The 20,348-nt window shown below is 37.4% G+C and overlaps 1 protein-coding gene across 2 annotated transcripts in view; it reads right to left on the bottom strand.

Moving 5' to 3' along the window:
* Positions 1-16,438, bottom strand: part of Fak (protein tyrosine kinase 2 Fak) — a 795,737-nt gene extending 779,299 nt beyond the window's left edge. For both annotated transcript variants that reach the window (XM_067143295.2, XM_068226723.1), the window contains exons 1-2: positions 16,137-16,438; positions 11,859-11,912 (exon numbers count right to left, since the gene is read on the bottom strand). The gene's annotated coding sequence lies outside the window, so the exon portion shown is untranslated. The remainder of the gene's footprint in view (positions 1-11,858; positions 11,913-16,136) is intronic.
* Between the last annotated feature and the right edge of the window lie 3,910 nt (positions 16,439-20,348).

Below are 20,348 nucleotides of genomic sequence, written 5' to 3'. Positions count from 1 at the left end.
GAAAATCAATTTACAAGTTCAGTTCTCACCATCAGTTTAGCAAAATTGATACAGATTTCTCAGTATCATCATTTGCAGATCTGATTATCAACTGAAATGTAACTGTGCAAATGATATAAAATGTACCAAAAGTTTCCCCCTCTCCATTTCCTTGACTAATAATATGTGATACTATACCGAATCCCAGAAGAATTAAAATATAAACTTCTAGGTGTCCCAAAATCAGAAGAGATGGTACAGAATTGGAATTGCACCTCCAGCTGGATCAAAGAATGAGGAGATCAAGTTTCAGTCAGTGAGCAACATTATCAACACACAACAAGCAATATAAATATGAAGGGCGCTAAACCAAAACATTTTAAGTGCCAAACTTCCCAAAATGAGTTTTATTTGTTCTTGACATTGCAAGTATCATTCTCCACTTGCACTAGCAAAGGCGACATGACTGAAGCGCTTCATCTGGGCGGAAATATGATGTGCCAACTAGAATGTTGCAAGTGCCGATGCAAGTAGCTTCCACGTTGCGTTCTTCAGTCTGCAGCTATGGCTGACCAGGAAAAATCTGCGTTGCTCCATACGAGTAAAAGAGCAGTTTAAAACCTTATTTGTGGAAGAACAACATGCGAAAATTGCAGAGAAATAGAGAAATGCCGTACGCATCACTGCAAAATAAACTCGCCTCAACTCCAAAACCACCAACTGAGTTAAGAAAAGTGACTCTTATACAATGTACACAAAAGACAGCCATGATGTTGATTGTTTAATGCCCATTACTGCACTACTGCTAGTGTACCAACATTGTTTACAGATTATAATGGTTAAATGCGACACTAGAAATAGTAATAATGATTCTTGGAACGGAGCACATACATTCTTTATTTCAATATTTCCAACAGGAGTTTACAGCAGTAATAATATTTCTCAGTTTACATCTTGTGTTACAAGTGTCTGAAGTGTCAATGTTTGTGCAAATGCCTAACTCTGCAGTGCCGTCCAAAAAATGTTCCACGAGTTCTGGGAATTACAATTCTACAATTAACAACAATCATTTCTCAGATCTCTCATTCGGCCTGCAGACGAAGGCACGGCACGTACGAGCATCCTACCGACAGCAAGAGGCAACATTCGTTAAAGTACTTTCTGATTTTGAACATCACCTCCGAAGTTCAGGTATGCAAGAAAACGTTTTGTGAAATGTTCGGCATATCACAAAGAAATGTTCAGCTACTAGCAGAGAGTATTTTGATGGGGGGAAATTGACATGAAGAATAAATACGGAGGCACAAGATCAAAGAAGAATGCAGTTTGGAAACAAAAAATTCATGATTACATTGTGAATTTACTAGCTTGTGAAAGTAATTATGGCAGAACAGAAAATATGTCATGAGATTTAAATGTAGTAAATCATATACGGCTTTCATTGAAAAATACACTGTCCAAGAAAGTTGATAAAAAAACTAAATTGGAATATTAACACTGCCAAGCAGTGGCAGCCCAATAGCAGATGAGAGAAGATGTAGCTATGTACAAGCTCCCCACACTAAAAATGAAGGTAGTATCATTTGATTTGCAGCAGCAAATGTATCTGTCACATTTGATGCCTTCAGAAATGTTCTACAGCCGCCAGTTAGTGCTGTCAACCTGGGAATCCATTTTGAAGACGAAGGCAGAGAAATTGTTCTTCTGGGACCAAGCTGCAGGCTGACGAGAAGCAGCTGAAATTGCATCTTGTTTATATATATATAAAAAGGATTTGAAACTCTGTCCAAAACAAAAATTAGTTTTGTGGTCTGATAAATGCTGCAGGCAGAACAAGAACAGAGAAGTCATAGCCATGATGCTGACACTTGTGGCAAAGGGGTACTTCATGGAAATTACCCACAAGTTTTCAGTACATCGACACACATTCCTGTCTTGTGATCAGGACTTTGCATGGATTAAAAAAATCTAAACAGGGCAAAAACCATTGGTTTCCCGAGATCATGTTGAAATAATAGCTGATGCAAACCAAAAACATCCATTTTTAGTAGTTAACAATACAGATTTTTTTGACTGGATGGAAGTAACTTTTGGATACCAAGAAAATTAATATTTTCAAAGTGACCATGATGAAAGTTACTCTAGAAAACATTTGTATTGTTCAGGTAAAGATTCACCTTTAGGAGTGTAGTCACAAGTTCCTGCACTAAGGAAAAAAAAGTTAGAGGAATATTTTTGTTACCTGAATGTGGAAATGAAGGAAAACTTTATACCCTTATCCAGATATTTTTTTCTAAAATTTCTTTAACGGGTACTCTCTGCTTTTAATCGACAAAATACCTCAACCTTACAATTTACATTCTAAAATCCAATGAACAGATAAATATATACATGTATGGTAATGTCTCTGACCTACTTACAATAAATTCCACACCAGCAGTAGAGGATGATCACTGCCTTCTCCACACCTTCTCTCCCTGCTTTTTTGCGTCAGTCGCCAATGTTGTTCTTTCAGAAACCATGAATTTACGTACTCCGTAGGTTTAAAACTTGTTAACAGGGGGGGGGGGGGGGAGGGGGCGCAACCATCTTGATGAACATAAGATTTTCAACTGTGCTCAGATGCAATGATGCTCTTGTTGGAGTCATGATCAAATTCATTAATGAGAAGCCTCGTTCACATTCGCTTGCTGAAATTGGGAAGCTGCCCATAGTGTTAAAAAGGGGAAGTAGAGACAATGGGCATTTCTTCTCTGTAAGACACTCCTGGAAACCTCTCAGGATTTGTCTGTCCTGGAGCTTAAAATGTTTACACAAGTTTCTGACTTCTGTTTGCTCGTAAGTTAGATCAGGATTTTCTAGCCAAGTTGTTGCATCCAAAACTGTAGCCCATTCTGGTATTTCACTGTCTTCTGAAGTTAAAAGGTAGTTCTCAATACACTTACCCAGACATTCAGACAACTTCACAGTAACAATACGAGTCGCTTTATTTCTTGCTCCTTTTTCGAGAGTCGCACCTTTAAACATTAGCTGTGCTTCTGCTTCCAATCCTTTAGTGTAGTATGGTCCATGCTTTGTCTTTCTTTCAGAAAACGCCATAATTTTCTTGCATATTTTCTTATGGGCAGAATAAATTATGATGTCATGGGCTTGCAACTCAACACCAAGTTCCGCTAACTCCTGAAGTGCACGACAAATCAATACAAGGTCTAATACAAAGTAAACATTAGTAATACACTTAAGGAGTCCTTCATACATGATTTGTACAGTTTTATCTCTTTTGGGACCATCTTTGACACTTTTGAAATGGGCCACTAAAACTACAACATTTTTCCAGACATCTGAGACAGATCTGACGCTGGAGAACAACCCAGGGTGTCTACTGAGTTCCATTTTCAAAATTCCAGTATATTTCTAGTATATTCAGTATAACTATCAGCAACATTCCAGTACACGATGCTATATTTTTTTTTTTTCTTTAGCAAGATCCATTGCTTTTAAATTTCTTTAATTAAAAAATTTATACAACTCTTGTGTTGGAAAAAAAGTACAATCCCAATGAATACAAAATTGTTTGTAAGACTATTAAAACAATTACAAGGGTTGATGACCTTCGATGTTAGGCCCCTTAAAACAACAAGCATCATCATCATCATCATCATCATCATCAAAACAATTACAAGACAAAATGTTGACAAATTGCCAGTTTTATATAAATGAAAAAAATCATATTTATAACTTCATACTATATAACTGTTAGTTTTCAATTTACAATGCTATATTACACACACACAATATACTTGAAACGTCTTATCTTACATCACTGCTTCTAAGTGACAATGCACTTTTGGCTATTTGGATCACTTCAATAACACTTACATCCACTAAAAACACAGCCAAAGAAGGAGTATCAGATAACAAACAATGTGGAAGTAAACCATTCTTGAATAGATTCTGTACCAGACTTATTCTAAGTAAAAACTTGTTCTAAATATTAAGTCACAAGAAAGATGTATATACAAAATCAATCACTTTTTTTTATGCATCACATAAAATACATTACTCTATATACAGTAGTTTTTATGCTTTATGATATATAGTGCATACATTTTATAACAAATTTCTGAGTTATCATATATATTTAATTATCAATTCACAATGACTATAGTTTATGCACGCACGCACACACACACACACACACACACACACACACACACACACTTACAACAGTGGGTTTTTTTCTTCTTCAATTTTTTCACCTCATTCTCCAGTTCTTCTGTCTCTTCCTTAACACTCTGCATAATACGTTGTTTCTTCAATTCTATGTGTTTTATTTTTTCTGCTGCTAACTTTCTTATGGCTGTGATGTTATCTGTATTCTTTTTATACTTTTCTAAAGCTTCATTTCTCAATGCTGATGCATTTTTGGCGGCATGGATCATCTTTTTCGAAACACTGACCGCTAATAATCCACCAGCTGCAGATACTGCATCATTCACCAGACACTGTGCAATCAGGCTATTTTCATGAAGATTCTCTACTAGGCATTCTTTGTCTATTGAAAAACCTCTTTCTACAGTAGCATTGCCGTGAAACAAAACAAGAACTTTTTGTGTGAAGTGGATCAGTTCTTTTGAAACATTGTGTTGAAAATAGCCGGTGCTAAGAAAATCATCCAATCAATCGGTTCTGGGATCAAAGTTCTTCAGATACTTCACTACTTCTTCCTTTGATGAGAAATCTAAGTAGTCTCGTTTTGCATATGAGCTTCCATAGGAGAGAACTGTTTTGTCTCAACAAGAACTTCTAATGCAGCAGTTACCCTGCAGGTCTTAATAGAATTGGTCATAATTGCAGGATTGAAGCAGCTGGCACCTCTAACAAACTTGAAAGCAAGAGTGCTTTTGACAAAAAATCTTCATACATATATCAATAAGAAATTTTCTGCAGTCTCCATAGAACTGAAGAACTTTCGCATCCTTTATTCCCTTACTTTTTAAAGCTGCTCAGGCTGCAAATCAAATGTCAACAGCATGGAAAGGCTTAAGGTTTTCTGTTTTCTTCAAATCAATCAAGAGAAGTTTCTTACTAGTATTTGCTGACTCTAAAACCTGGTTCTTTACAATTCTTTCCAAAAGTACTCAGATCAGAGAGCATAAAAGGCAAAAGAGGATCATTACTCTGATACTTGGAGAGATACTGCTCTAGTTCAAGGGAAAGAGAATGGATGAATCCCAGCCGTGCTGGGAGCAGATTATTTCTTAAAAAACGTTTTATAATTCCAAAGTTTTCTGATGCAGCAGGTTTTTCCTCAAAAACATCAACATACTTCTTAATATGTGGCAGCATTTCCACAGCTCTTGCAATAACATTTGAGTTTTAAACCCATCTGATAGAGCAGAACGTCAGAGGAAAGAGATGTGATCCTGATATGCATTTGTAATCTGCACGTCTACTTGGAAAGTCCTTGAGGAGGTAATATAGAGAATGCAAAAATCTGTGAATGTTCCATTCAGAGTTGTTGTGTGCCATTTTATATGAACCATGAATAGTGTGCAAGGAGCAGGTACCAATATCCAACAGCTCCAGATCTGAAGATGAATCACCTAAGTACTTCTTTAGATCTTTCAAAAACTACAGGTTTGCATTCGGCCCATTCATTGATACTTGCAGCATCTTTTTTACATCCAAACTAGTGACTTTAAGTTTTGCAAAAATGTCATCAGAAGGTCCTCAGCAGAAGTATGACCTAAAAATGTGGATGTAAGATATCTTGTTTGAATTAAATTTCCATCCCAGAATCTAACAGCCATATCATATCCATTGGACCCTTCTGAGCAACAGAATTTAAGGCAGTTTGAGAAAGTTAGCGACTGTCTACAACACTAAGAGAGATGCTGGGTGATGAGGGCATCACGACCCGACACCGGGCTATTAGAGAAAATCAAAAGTTATTCTAGTAACTGTACTGTTACTACTGTACTACAAAAGTATTACTTTTCAATAAAATTTCTTTAAGTTATAATGCCAACCTAAACAATTATTCTTATTACCTGGACTTTTGGAGTGCAAATATCCAAATATATAAAGAACGATAATACTTGTTCTGGTATATTTTATAACTTTTCCAGTATATGGTTCAAAATTCCAGTATATTACGAGTATTGATTTGATTTGATTTGATTTGTTTATTTATCATCAACAGAGTTATTGATTCTCCAATTACAGATGATATAATACATTCAAATAATAACAATATTAACAGAACTTACTACTACCACTAATTATAAATAAGCAATATATAATATATACATATTTACAAAACACATTACGAAGGATAAAAGACATGTTTTGAAATGACCGAAGGAAGGAAGTATAACTTTCAGTTACTAAATGGGCAGAACAAGATACAAGGAACACTCTGTCTATGAAGTGTCCATAAGATGTCTGCGAATTTCACTAGCTGATGAGTGAAATATATCCACTATCCCGCTAATTTCGTTCAGGGATCTTAGGGCCTGCATAAACCAAGAGTTCCTGTGTGATTCCGTTCTGCAGTACCTATATTAAATTCCAGTATTTCCAGTATGTAGATGCCCTGCAACCCACCTTTTATCCAAAAGTCTCCCAATTTTTAACACTATGGTTTCAAGCTCTTCTGCACAAGCTTTTAATACCTGGGCATTTTTGGATAACTTTTGGTAAGCTGTGTACAGCTTGTCAAAGAGAGATTTGAAGTGATTTACACATAAAGGGAAATCATTGCTCACAATAGCTATGGAAAGCTCAACCCTGTGATTGGCACAATGCCAGAACGAAGCATCCACTATCATCTTTACTACCCTTTTCTCATTTCTACTGCAATATGAGAATCTATATTTATACATGCGTTAGTTGAATGAAGAATGCGGCCCATATTAATGCTATTGAACTCCTGCAAGTCAATTTCAGTTTCAAAATTGTGGAAGGCTTTGTTCTTTTTTTAACTACTTTATATGCTGTTTGAAAAACATCGCCAGTAACTTTTCTTTTACCTTTCTTTTTCGAAAGCCTTAGTGCATGCAGTTTCCGAAGTTTTCAATTCTGCTCTTTTTAATATTTTAATTGCAAGCCTGATGAGCTAGAAGAGGTCGATGCAGAAAAAAGAATTTATCAAGAAACGGTGGACTTCTATAAGCAAAAGTATAAGCTCTCATCCATTTCTGTAATCGGCTGGATCTTAGGTGCTCAAGGAACCATACCTACATTTTTTGTCAACTTCTGCAATACCTTTGGGCTGAATATTGATTTCATCTATAACATCACAATTACCACACTTCGTTTAACCGAAACCCGGCTTAACCGAAATGCTGTGGCAAAATTGTATCTTAATATTTTGTTTTTACCCCCTTTTCTAGCCATCAATATTAGTAATTATCTTGCTATATGTGCTGAGAGCTACTAGGCATACCCTATTTTGACAATAGCAGTTCTGAGAATCAAGTTACAGCAGATGATGGATTTAATGCAATAGGAGGTAAGATTGATTTTGATTTTTTATTAAAATACAATATCACACGCTTTAATTACAGTACTGTAATAAAATTACTGTATACGGTAACTAGTTCAGTAGTAAGAAAATAAACTATTTCATTATTTCAGATTGCTTTGTGCTTTATTGAACAAAGCAATGAATCTACACCAGCTGATGCACTGTTGATTGAACGGCGGCGTGAAATACCTGCACGACAGTGCTGCGTCAAGAAAATTCAGAAGAAAATCACTGATTTATACAATGAGTGACATTATGAAAACATTTTAATGTCAATATACAGTATGCACCTTTGCTTAACAGAGTTTATGCAATTTTATTTCAACATTTAACTTCCGAAAATATTTACCATGTGTCATCCGAAATGGCTCCATCCCCTTTATTTCGGATAAACTGGGTTCTACTGCAATTCCTTTTTTTTTTTTTTAAACAAGTTGGTTTACGTCGCACCAATACAGATGGGTCTTATGGCGATGATGGGACAGGAAAAGGCCAGGAAAAGGCTAGAAATGGGAAGGAAGTGGCCGTGGCCTTAAGTTACATGGCCGTGTGGTTAGGAGCCCGCAGCTGTGAGCTCGCATCCAGGAGATAGTGGGTTTGAACCCCACTGTCGGCAGCCCTGAAGATGGTTTTCCGTGGTTTCCCATTTTCACACTAGGCAAATGCTGGGGCTGTTACCTTAATTAAGGCCACGGCCACTTCCTTCCCGTACCTGGGCCTTTCCTGTCCCATCGTCGCCATAAGACCTATCTGTGTGGGTGCAACGTAAAGCAACTAGAAAAGAAAATTAAGTTACATCCCGGTATTTGCCTGGTGTAAAAATGGAAAACCACGGAAAACCATCTTCAGGGTTGCCGACAGTGGGGTTCAAACCCATTATCTCCCGAATACTGGATATTGCCCGCACTAAGCAACTGCAGCTATCGAGCTCGGTAGTTCATTATTTTCATCATCTTGAAAACCAACCACACACACAAACACAAAATAATATCACTCGTTATCAAACACCACGTGCGTACGAAAGTAATTAAAGCATTCAGGACTTTGCTTTCAACGATTGTTCATATATATGTAATTATGCTTCGACCATCACATAACTTCCATTCAGACATTCAGCTTAATACTTAATCCTATCTTTAAAGGTATGTCGTTAACAGATTTTATTTTTATTTTTTACAATTTGCTTTACGTCGCACAGACACAGATAGGTCTTATGGCAATGATGGGATAGGAAAAGGGTTAGGAGTGCGAAGGAAGTGACTATGGCCTAATTAATGTACAGCTACAGCATTTGCCTGGTATGAAAATGGGAAACCACGAAAAACCATCTTCAGGGCTGCCGACAGGTAACAGGTTTAAAATCTACTCACGAAAGACACAATGCCTTTCAATGCCAATGCCACCACAGAACAACAAACTGTACACATAAAGCCCAGTTAATGGCACAGGCATGACGTCAGAAAACAGCCAGTGATCATAATTATACTGACTGTACAGTCAAAATATAACACTAAAATTCACTATTTTTATACAAGTAAACAGCGTAAAACTACTTCTGTTATTAATAATTTGATAACTACAATAAAAATACAGAAATGTACATATGTTTTCTCATATCCAGTCTCCAAATGTTTAAGGTGTGCATACCTCTGTGTTCCCATTGAAAAAAAAAGCCCTGTAAATAACAATAAAAACAACAACGCACAGACGATTTGCGTGAACTGTCACGTGCACAAAAATCTAGGATAGTAGTAGTAGTAGTAGTGCTTTAAAGAAATAGTGAAACTCTGTTAAGAAGTTTTTAAAGGGACTGCAAAAAAAAAACATTTTAAGTAGGAAACTTCTTAAAAGGGGTAATACCCAAAAACTTATTCTGTACTTTGAAATACATATGAAACACACAGCCAACAGATTTCCTTGTTTGTGAACAATACCGAAATAAGCCGATATATAAGAGCTGCTAACAGAAAGCCACAGTATAAAAATTTGATTGTCATGACAATATTTTTAGAGATAAAGTAAAATAATTGAACATATCGTATTATAAATATATTTTGCTTAATTTTACCCCGTGGCGAGATTCTCCCTTCAAAACTAAACACATATCGGGAATAAGCTGGTAAAAAAGTGTGAACTCATCAAGATTTAAAACGTTGCAAGGTTTGCTTATTTCAGCAGGCAGAACCATTTCCTTCCACGCTTCCCTTTCCTCCACACTTACACTCTCTGCTTCACCACAAATTGTTTTGTTAAACGATGCCGGCTCGATTTTTAAAGCGGTCCAGCCACCTGTTCCGACGCAGTAAAAGGCACCCTTAATTTACATGCAATTTTTTGGCTTTCTCCTTCACAATAGTCCCAATGAAAGGTATGTTTAAACTTCGCTGCTGTTTAAACCATATTAGCAGAGTTTGTTCTATTTCATCGTACTTTTCAGATTTAACTTCCTTGCAATTCGCTGAAGTATTCCCTGCAGAAGCAAAGATGTCTTCTTTCTTCGCTATAATGCCGTTCAAAGTAGACGGCGGCATCCCCAGCTCCTTTGCCAAAGCAACACGGGAAAGTGTAGACGACTCCACTTTCCTTATAATCTCCACTTTGTCTTTTATTTTTAGTGCCTTTCGCTCGATCTCTTTCCTCTGAGCTCCGCTCATTTTCACTTAAAACGTTTGTACGTTGGTATTACAAGTACAACTAACTTCACCGAATCCTATTCATACTAATTACGATGCTACACTATGCTTGGCAATCCGTAGTTAAGGCTTACAAGACGCAAAGACAAGACGGGTACTACAGTTTGTTAGCATGTGCTTTCTATCTTCCTCACACCCCCGACACCTGCTTCAAGGATAACGGCAGCAAATGGGAAATTTAGAGATTCTTAGAACCTAGGCCTAAATCGCCCCTGGATTCCTACTGGTTGTCACGGCAACGGGCGTAGTTTCTGGCTGTTTCGCAAGTACCGCATGGCTAAGCCAGTATTGAGTTTATTTTCCCGCTTCAATCCTCTTCATGCTATAGGTAATGAAGAAAAGAAACACAGATTCGAAGTTGCAGAAATGAGTGCATGGAAAAGTACCTGGGGTATTACTTGGGAGTGATAAAGGCGCAGTAGCAACGCTAGCACATCTAAACATAAACAGTTTCTTTCCCGGCGAGAATTTTATTTCATGTCTCCTCATCCTTGTGCTACGTTCTAATAATGCGATGTAATAATTACGAGTGACACGATAACACAATGTTTAGCTCGTATAAAGGTAAAATTAAAAATAACTTTCAATTTTATGCCAACACGTGGTATTGCAATGCCTCTGTGTGCCTCCCACCAACACCCACTTGGCTATCAACATTCATTCAACTTCGTAGACGATCGGGATCTTTCGGCCGGCTGTTTGGTGGCACGTATATCAGCTGGCTGCTGGCAAGTTGGCTGTTTCCTGCATAGAGTCGGGAAGTTGTTTTTGTTCACCTCACTAATAATGGACACGGAAAATCTTATCAGTTTCGTTCAAAAACGTAATTTCCTCTACGACAAGACCCATAAGTATTACTGCAACAACAACGTAAGAGAGAATGCCTGGAAGGAAATAAGCAAGGAAATGAAAAATCAAACATGTTAGAATATTCAATTTTATGGTAGATTAACACTAATGTTGTGGACAAATACACTTTACGGTTTTTAATTAATGTTTAGGCTACCTCAATTAACGAATTCACCCTGTAAGCGGCCCGCAAATTACTGCATTAAATTTTTATCAAACCATCCATTGCGTGATTTATGTTTCCCATGTAGAATCCCGTTCGATTCTATTCTGGTAGATGGAATGGTGGAGTGGAAATTTTGACTGATGGGTTCGATTTGATTCCACAAGGTGAGAGTGAGCATCTGGTATCCGTGTTGTCATAGCATGACGTCGTATGGCCTTGGCAAGCCTGCACAGGTTCCGTGACACCGGAGAATCCCGCGAGCGCACAAACGGTCTAATACAGGGTGCAACTTGCGTGGAGACTGGAAGGTTCTAACCATGGGCTGCTTCTTCTATCTCAAGGGGCTCTAAAATCTGAACTGTTTAACTGGGAAATTTACAACAGAACACTTTAAACGGGAAAAATATACATATATCTTAATGCAACTGATCAAGGGACCAAGAATATTACACTTCTTAGGCGGGAAAACTTCTTATATGGGAACTTCTTAACCGAGTTTCACTGTATATTCCAAATCTGCAAAATTTGGACAAAATATCAACTCATCAACAGATTATTCTGGACAGCGTAAAAAACAAGTTTCTAAATAAGTTACATGCCTAAATGTGAGAAAATTCACAAAAAGGAACCTCAAACTTACCAGATGCATGAAAGGAAGAATTACACGCAACCTCTTGAACAGCAAGCAGTTGATCTGAAAAAGAAAAAGAAAACTGAAGCCATTTTGAGAATTTATTTTTCTCACCTACGAAGTTGTTGGAATTACAAACAGTCTGATCTAAACCACATCACAATAACCTTCAAAACTTTATAGCAGAGAAATTGTAAACAGTAAGGAGAGAAAAATATGATAAAATACTACACAAAGTCTTTCTTAAAGTTTTGTTTGCTGCTTTCTCAGATTCCTTAAATTGTATTAGTTCTGAAGTTGACGTATTATGCTGTTATGTGGGAGGTAAGCAAGCTAAGCCAAGGAAGAAAAATCGTAAACATCCAATTTCTGTATAGCAACATAATACAAAAGATAGAGCAATGTGTTTAGCACTATTTCTTGGAAGGTACGAAAGAAAATATTTGTGTGTGTTGAATTTTCATCGTATCAGATTCCATTGTTCCCTCTTCCTACACTGACCTCAACCGTCTGAGCCACTCAACCTGGCTGCATTCCTTTATGTATGTGTATTCTTATGTGTCTATGACTTGATTTGACATGTGCTTGTTCCTTTCTAATTCCTTCAATGTCAATGTCCATTACATAGCAGTGACAACATTTCACTGCATTAGACCAACTGGCACAGAGTGGTTCCCAAAGTCTGGCTAGCACTATAGAACAACCCCACTACTGATGTAGACAGCGAAAAATGCTGTTTACTATTTGAATATGCTTTTATATATTATTTGAGAGAGAAATAATACTTGTTTTTAAAATTGAGAACAAAATTATTATTTGAAATTTACTAGTCACATATACTCCTGCACATAAAGTCTAGTAGAGGTGATCCCTCCTCCTGATGTAGAAATATGCCAGTATAGCCATTAAAACGAGATGGCATACAGGATTCTGAAGAGCGTCACAGTTTATGGAAAAATTTACTCAAACTGTAAGTCCAGAGGCCTAGGTCTCAAGATTCGTCCCTTCATTCAGCATCTCTTGCCATCTTTTTCTTTGTGATCTGATCTACACACCTCACATAACAGCATTCTTATGGCTGTTGCTATCATTTGATCCAAATCGACAGATTTATAGAAGTTGCTGAATGGTATGGACACTACAAACCATCACTCTCATTTTTGTTCCGTATTGAAAACAGTGATCTCACTTAGTTTACAAAAGGAGTATACCGGTATTTATTATCTCACCTATTCAATAAAATCAACTGTATTGAATTGAACTGAATTGTACTGAACTGTATTGAATAGGTGAGAAAATAAATATACTCCTTTTGTAAACCAAGTGAGATGGTATGGACACATCTTTAAGAACAGAAAACAAAATGAACAAAAGTATGAATTGAAACACAGTAGTCCAAACAAGTGAGAATGGTATAATCAGATCAAGTAACTAGTAATTTTAAATTTACTTGGACCCACCAACCTTCCCCTATGAACATATATTTATTTTTATAGGAAAATATCTGAAATCGTGCATCATTTTCAATACCTCTGGTATTAATAGCCACCTAGCTTCCAATAATAATAATAATAATATTGTTTTACATCCCACCCACTACTTTTTGATGGTTTCGGAGGTGCCGAGGTGCAGCAATTTTGTCCCGCAGTTCTTTTACATGCCAGTAAATCTATCGACACAAGGCTGACGTATCTGAGCACCTTCAAATACCAACTGAGCCTCAACCGTCTGAGCCACTCAGCCCGGCCTCTTAGCTTCTATTTGTTGTTTAAATATCTGCAGAATGTTGATATTCGCTACAAAATGAATATAATTTATGACATACAGGATATTTGTTTTATCAGATTACATCATTTATTACTTTAAAATGTTTACCAAATTAATAATTCAGATTACAATAATAGCAGGAATAATGGTACAGTACATAAATATATGATCTCGCACTCATACATGCACGAACGAACACACACACACACACACACAAGTGTGCTTGTAGATATAATAATCTGTCAGGTAGGAGGTAGAATATTTTCTAGAATAGCAGCTATAACTTTGAAATGTCACATAGGATGTTTTGCTCAGATTATAGAGCATGGTCTGGGCTTTCCAGTAGTGCCAAAATCTCATTTTCATCCATTGCTGCACCAACATGTTAGACCAATGTGCTTTATTACTACCCAGGATGTGCGCAGACCAATAAAGAAAGTGTACTTCAGCAACAGTTGATAGAACCGTGTGAGCAACTGAATAACGCACAAGCAACAAACAGAACACTGTTTTCCATACCATGTGCCTGCCGCTGCAGTGCCCCCTACAAGTGCAGGCTGAGGACCTACTCCCTAGTTCTTCACAGAAGAATTACAATGAGTGAATTGAATGGATTACATCCCAAAGGAAGAGACAGTAAGACGATTGAAGAAGGGGCAAGTTGAAGGATATATCTTGAGACATACATGACATACAATTTTAGCAAAAATATGTTGTAGAAGTGATTATTTAAAAAGATGGAACAATTAGATTATCAGTCTCCCCATAAGAATAAATGAAAAAGGAACAACACGGGATATGGAAAGAAAAGCCGTAAGCCTTAAGATGCAGAAGAAGGAATATTCCTTAGGACTAGGATAGGAAGAGAATGGGAGTTGATCCATGGAGTTTAATTAAGAGTAAAGGAGAGTTGTCGCTTTTTTATTCCTTTCCATTAGGTACTTAAGAGAATGGTGGTGATGTTCAACAAAACAGTTAGGCTTACATGCGAGGAAAGTTAATACACAACAGGGTAGCATAAAGAAATATAGTCCATGTACAAAGATATTTCACAGACAACACATAGGATTAACACAGTAAGTGTAGGCCAAAGCTATAAGGCTGATGAGTATAGCACAACTTGAATGCATGCTGGTAGTATTCTTTACAAAATAAAAACATAAGATACACCCTGATGTCTTAATCTTCCCTTACACCTCTTTACTGATAACAGGTTAAAACACATTGCAAGGAGAAATGATTAACTTTGATATATGTAGGCCTATATATACTGTAATTATAAAATAAAAATTTAAAAAAAGGTAAACATGTATCCGTGTATTCCTCGAGGTGATACAGTCTAACTCCTTTCAGTCACACCCCACTGGAGGTGAGTTGCATGTACTTTTTGTAACAACATACTGGCCCTCCTGTCATTCTGAAATTTCTCACAGCATCACGAATGAAAAACCAGATGCACTAATTGTTACGCTACAGCTGCAGACTACGGTACTTGATAATCAATGTACCTATAACATGGACGACATAAAATAACCTAATCCATTCTCCATAGGTAACACTGAATATTAAAATATGGATAAATTTTGATACAATACCAGGTAGGCTACGGTAAGGAAATCTGTTAAAGGCAGTAGTAACGTAAAAGCTTTGGTAAATTAATTTTAGCAAATAACGGATTATGATAAGTAATTGATAACAGCATTCCACATATCACCCATTAATGAAAAAAGTAGCAAACCACCAGGGCCTACCAAAGATGGACATTATTTGTGATATGGTAGCTTGTCCAGGCATTTGCAATAAAAACATCACTCTACTACAAGTATGAAAAGGTAATATTTATATCATTCAACTTTCCAATCAATGTGTTCATGCTGGAAGAACCATGCTAAAGTTTTACCCAATCTCCATACATCACCAATTGAAGGTTATGTATGCCTATAACTGCATTTTCACTTAGTCACTAAAACGGACTGTATTTTCCCTCAAGATAAAATTATGCTTAATATTATAAGTTCATGCAAGCACAGTACAACCTCTCAGCACTATGCCTATTTTAACAATAAAGCCCCTAATTTCTTATGTTCTTAAAGAATAGGATAAATGACAGTAGGCCTACTGTCAATTTTATTAGTTACTTATTCTGGTTAAACAACCTAAAAAGCAATTCATAAAATGTACAAGATAGTTTAAATGTTTAAAAATCACAATTACTCAGTATTAATGCTGAATTACAAATAAGAACTGGTCATCTTAGTGATCAGGTACCAAATATTAACTAGATTTCCTCCAATTAGGCAAATAACTTTACTTAGTTTAAACATTGTTTTCTTTTCTAATCAGAAAAGGTACACGAGTTTTCAAAATATAATGTTGTCAGAGTATTTTTTTCCTTTTCTTTCAAGGAAATAGCATATCTAAATGCAGATTGCTGATCTAAAGAGAGAGCATATTAGTATCTAGTAGAGGGGAATATAACCTTAAAAATTCATGGAATAAAACATCATTGTATGGACTTACTTTTACTACGAATTAGTAACCATGTCAAACGACCGTTCTTATATTATACCGAAAACATAACAGGTAGCCTAGGGGCAATATCAGAAGCAATTCAAAGGCCAAAGTACGAATTCTGAATTATAACTTAAAGTCGCAACTAAATCTCAACACGACTAGAGAAAGAGCAGTAACACGCCTAATGAATGGTAATTTCGCACAAGGGGATTGACGATTATAGTTCATATCTCGACCATAATGAATTACAAAGTTAGGCAACGAACACAGGTGTAAACACTATTCATCCACCATTGACTTTTACGAAAACAACGATTAGACCACCACCTTACGGTTTTCATTTCAACTAACTACGTAAAGGAATCGATAGTGAATGCGGATATCTTGAAAATCCGAGATATCGTAATCATGCGGGTTTTTCGGATAATGCTATCATTTGGAAACTATAATCTTACAAATTGCTATAGGCATTTTCCATTCCATTCTATTCGAATAGACTTGAGTTATAGAATGACCAGAAATGTTTGAATCGAAAATAGTATATCCTCAGTCGCACAGAGTGTCATTCTGTTTCGAAGGCAGCGAGTTCAAACTCGTTTTAGGTCGGTGTCATTTGAGGATGTTTAAATGTGACAATGTCGCATCGTTGGCTTTCGGCATGCTAAAGAACTTCGACGGGACAACATTCCAATATCCTGGTGTCTGTCATTTATTACAGCCATTGAAGGCGCTTCAAGGGATTATTATTTTGGGGGTCATCAGTCCATAGACTGGTTTGATGCAGCGCTCCATGTTACCTTGTGTTAACCTTTTCATTTTTACGTAATTACTATATCCTACATATGCTATAGTCTAATCTGCTTGCCATATTCATACCTTGGACTACCCCTAACGTTCTTACCACCTCAAAAACCAACTGAACAAATCCTGGGTGTCTTACGATGTGTCCTATTATTCTATCTCTTCTTCTGGTCAAAATTCGCCAAATTGTTCTCCTCACCAATTCGATTCAGTATATCTTTATTCGTGATTCAATCTACCCATCTCACCTTCAGGATTCGTCGGTAATACCTTGTTTCAAAAGCTTCTATTCTCTTTCTTTTCACGTTGGTTATCGTCTATGTTTCACTTCCATACAATGCCACTCCAAGCATACCGTATTAACTTTTAAAATAACGTAAGCCTTAGCTTGATTAAATCCTTGAAATAGAACTTTGTAACAAAACTAAGCTTATCTCACAGAAAACTTGGATCTGAGGGTTGGTTTGAGGTCCACCCACTTAGCCTACGTGATTACAATTGAGGAGCTATCGGTGGTGAAATAGTGGATCTGGTCTAGAAAGCCAAGAATAATGGTCAAGAGGAATCGTCATGCTGACCACACGACACCATGTAATCTTCTACTATTTGCTTTACGTCGCACCGACACAGATAGGTCTCATGGCGACGATGGGATAGGAAAGGCCTAGGAATGGGAAAGAAGTGGCCGTGGCTTTAATTAAGGTACAGCCCCGGCATTTGCCTAGTGTGAAAATGGGAAACCACGGAAAACCTTCTTCAGGGCTGCCGACAGTGGGATTCGAACCCACTATCTCCCGGATGCAAGCTCACAGCTGCGCGACTCTAACCGCACGACCAAGTCGCCTGGTCATCTTCAAGCCTTTGGCCTGAGTAGCAGTCGCTTGGTAGGCTAAGGCCCTTCGGAGCTGTTACACCATGTAGTTTCTGTTTTACCTCACAGAAAATATTTGAGGTGGTATTTCTCCTCGCTGCTTTCCTTCTCTGAGTACAATTTATCTACCAAGTGATGTCCAGAGGTGACCCTCTATAGTAACAGTATCCTACAATTCAAAGGTGGTTGGTCCATTAAGTTTAATTGTAATCAGGGACTGTGAAGTATTCACCAACTTCTTTTGGCTGTTTTGATGCTATGAGCAGCCCTGAAACCATGTTCACAAGTGGAAGCTGACATAGGCATTGAATGGATTTTTCATATTAATGCTTTCAGAATAACCAAATCATTAATGTTTTTGAGCCTATCCTTGTACTCCATCCATTGTAAAACTCCAGTATCACTAATCTAAACCTAATAATTGAGCTGCTCTGTATACATCAGAATTACTGTATAAACCACTCATAGCACAACTTTCTCCTTTTTCAAACACTAAAAAAAACTTTATTACTACACTACCTTCTTTCCAGTTCATCTATTAAACCCTGAATAATTTGCCCTCTTCCTTTGTCAAACTCTGTGTTTTCACTTTCCTCTTTGTGTTCATTTTTGCAGTATGTTACATAATTTCTTTGGAAAATTTAAAATTATCATTTTATATGTTAATTTCATTATGATTCTTTATTGCAGAATTAGGCTTATTTCCTATTTCACCATAAGAAACTGATTCCTTTTACATTGTTGTACTAATGAGGAACAGTACATGCATGCACAGAAATGGTGTCCCAACATAAAAAATCAACACTGACTGCCCCACTCCAATACTGAAAAGGAGGGGAGGGAGTGAAGGGGTAGTGTTGAAGGCCACTCCAGTAACGAAAAGGAGGGGAAGGGAGTCAATGAGTAGTGCTGAAGGCACAGTGTGTGTATTGCTATAAATCCACCTCTTTGCCCATTTCAAGCACAACAGTCTTGTAGCTTGTCTACCTGCAGCAATGCATTAAGCGAGAAGGTAGGGGGGAATACCATGCTTTGTTTATATTGGGATTAATTTCTGTGCATGTGTACACAGGATATATCTAACAGAAAACCCAGCAATAAAATATTTTTTCTCTGTGACAGCTTTGAATAGAGAGAGCCCTGGTAATTTAGAAAATAGGTTACTCTATTTATTGATTTACTGTTTTCTGATTCAGAGATTAAATACTGTGTGGTGTACAGGGAGTCTTTGAAAATTGCTAATAAACAATTCTTCTCATTAGAAATCCAATGAATATGACTTTTCATAACTTTCAAACAGCCTGTAACATCTGTAATTGCTGCAATATGTCTTAAGATTTGCAGCTTTAGATGCTTTGCTGAAAAGTTTATAAATTTCATTTAGTAGACATTCAAAATTATGAACAGCATTTACAACACTAAAAACTTGCTCTTCATGTTTATATACAGGATGTACCAAAACTCAACGACAAAAATTTAGCAATGGATTGCTCACATAGAGAGAAGAAAAAAAAAAAGTTATGACAACATGGGTCCGGAAACGTATACTTAGAGATTTATTCAAACTTTTTTTTTTTTTTGCTAGGGGCTTTACGTCGCACCGACACAGATAGGTCTTATGGCGACAATGGGATAGGAAAGGCCTAGGAGTTGGAAGGAAGCGGCCGTGGCCTTAATTAAGGTACAGCCCCAGCATTTGCCTGGTGTGAAAATGGGAAACCACGGAAAACCATTTTCAGGGCTGCCGATAGTGGGATTCGAACCTACTATCTCCCGGATGCAAGCTCACAGCCGCGCGCCTCTACGCGCACGGCCAACTCGCCCGGTATTCAAACTTTTGTACATTTACACTGTATGTTTGTAATGGCAGCTGAAACACTTTGCGCATGTATTAGAGGAAATGTTCAAAGTAACGACCTTCAGCTTGAATACAAGCCTCCTCTCGCCATCGCATGGAGTTATGCACGCGATCAAAAAATGCCTGGTGTAGTGTGTACCGTCTGACAGGTTGTCACAATGCACTCACGTAAAGTTGCTTCATCAGGAACAGGAGTCGCATACACGAGAGACTTAACGTGTCCCCACAGGGTAAAAGTCCATGGGGTTCAAGTCAGGAGAGCGTGGTGGCCAAGCAATCGGTCCTCCTCTACCTATACAGCGCTCAGCAAAATGGGTATTCAGGTATCTGCGGGCAGGCAGCCTGAATTGTGCGGGGGCACCATCATGCATGAAAAACATTCGTTGACGAGATGGATGTGACATGTCTTCCAAGTAATCTGGCAATGCAGTACGCAAGAAATTCATGCAGTTCTATCCAGTAAGCCTATTCAGAAGAACGTAGGGCCACAACAAGGAATCACCAACAATGCCTGTGCAGATGTTAATGGCAAACCTCTGTTGATGAAAAGATTGGATGATTGCATGAGGATTTGTATCACTCACACGTGTTGATAATGGGAATTCTGTATTCCATCTTTTGTGAATGTCGCTTCATCTGTGAACAACATAGAAGCTGCAAAGTTAGGCGTCATGCCACATTGTTATAG

The sequence above is a fragment of the Anabrus simplex genome, chromosome 3 (genome assembly GCF_040414725.1).
Source record: "Anabrus simplex isolate iqAnaSimp1 chromosome 3, ASM4041472v1, whole genome shotgun sequence".
NCBI lineage: Eukaryota > Metazoa > Arthropoda > Insecta > Orthoptera > Tettigoniidae > Anabrus > Anabrus simplex.
This window is presented reverse-complemented; position numbering and strand designations above follow the sequence as displayed.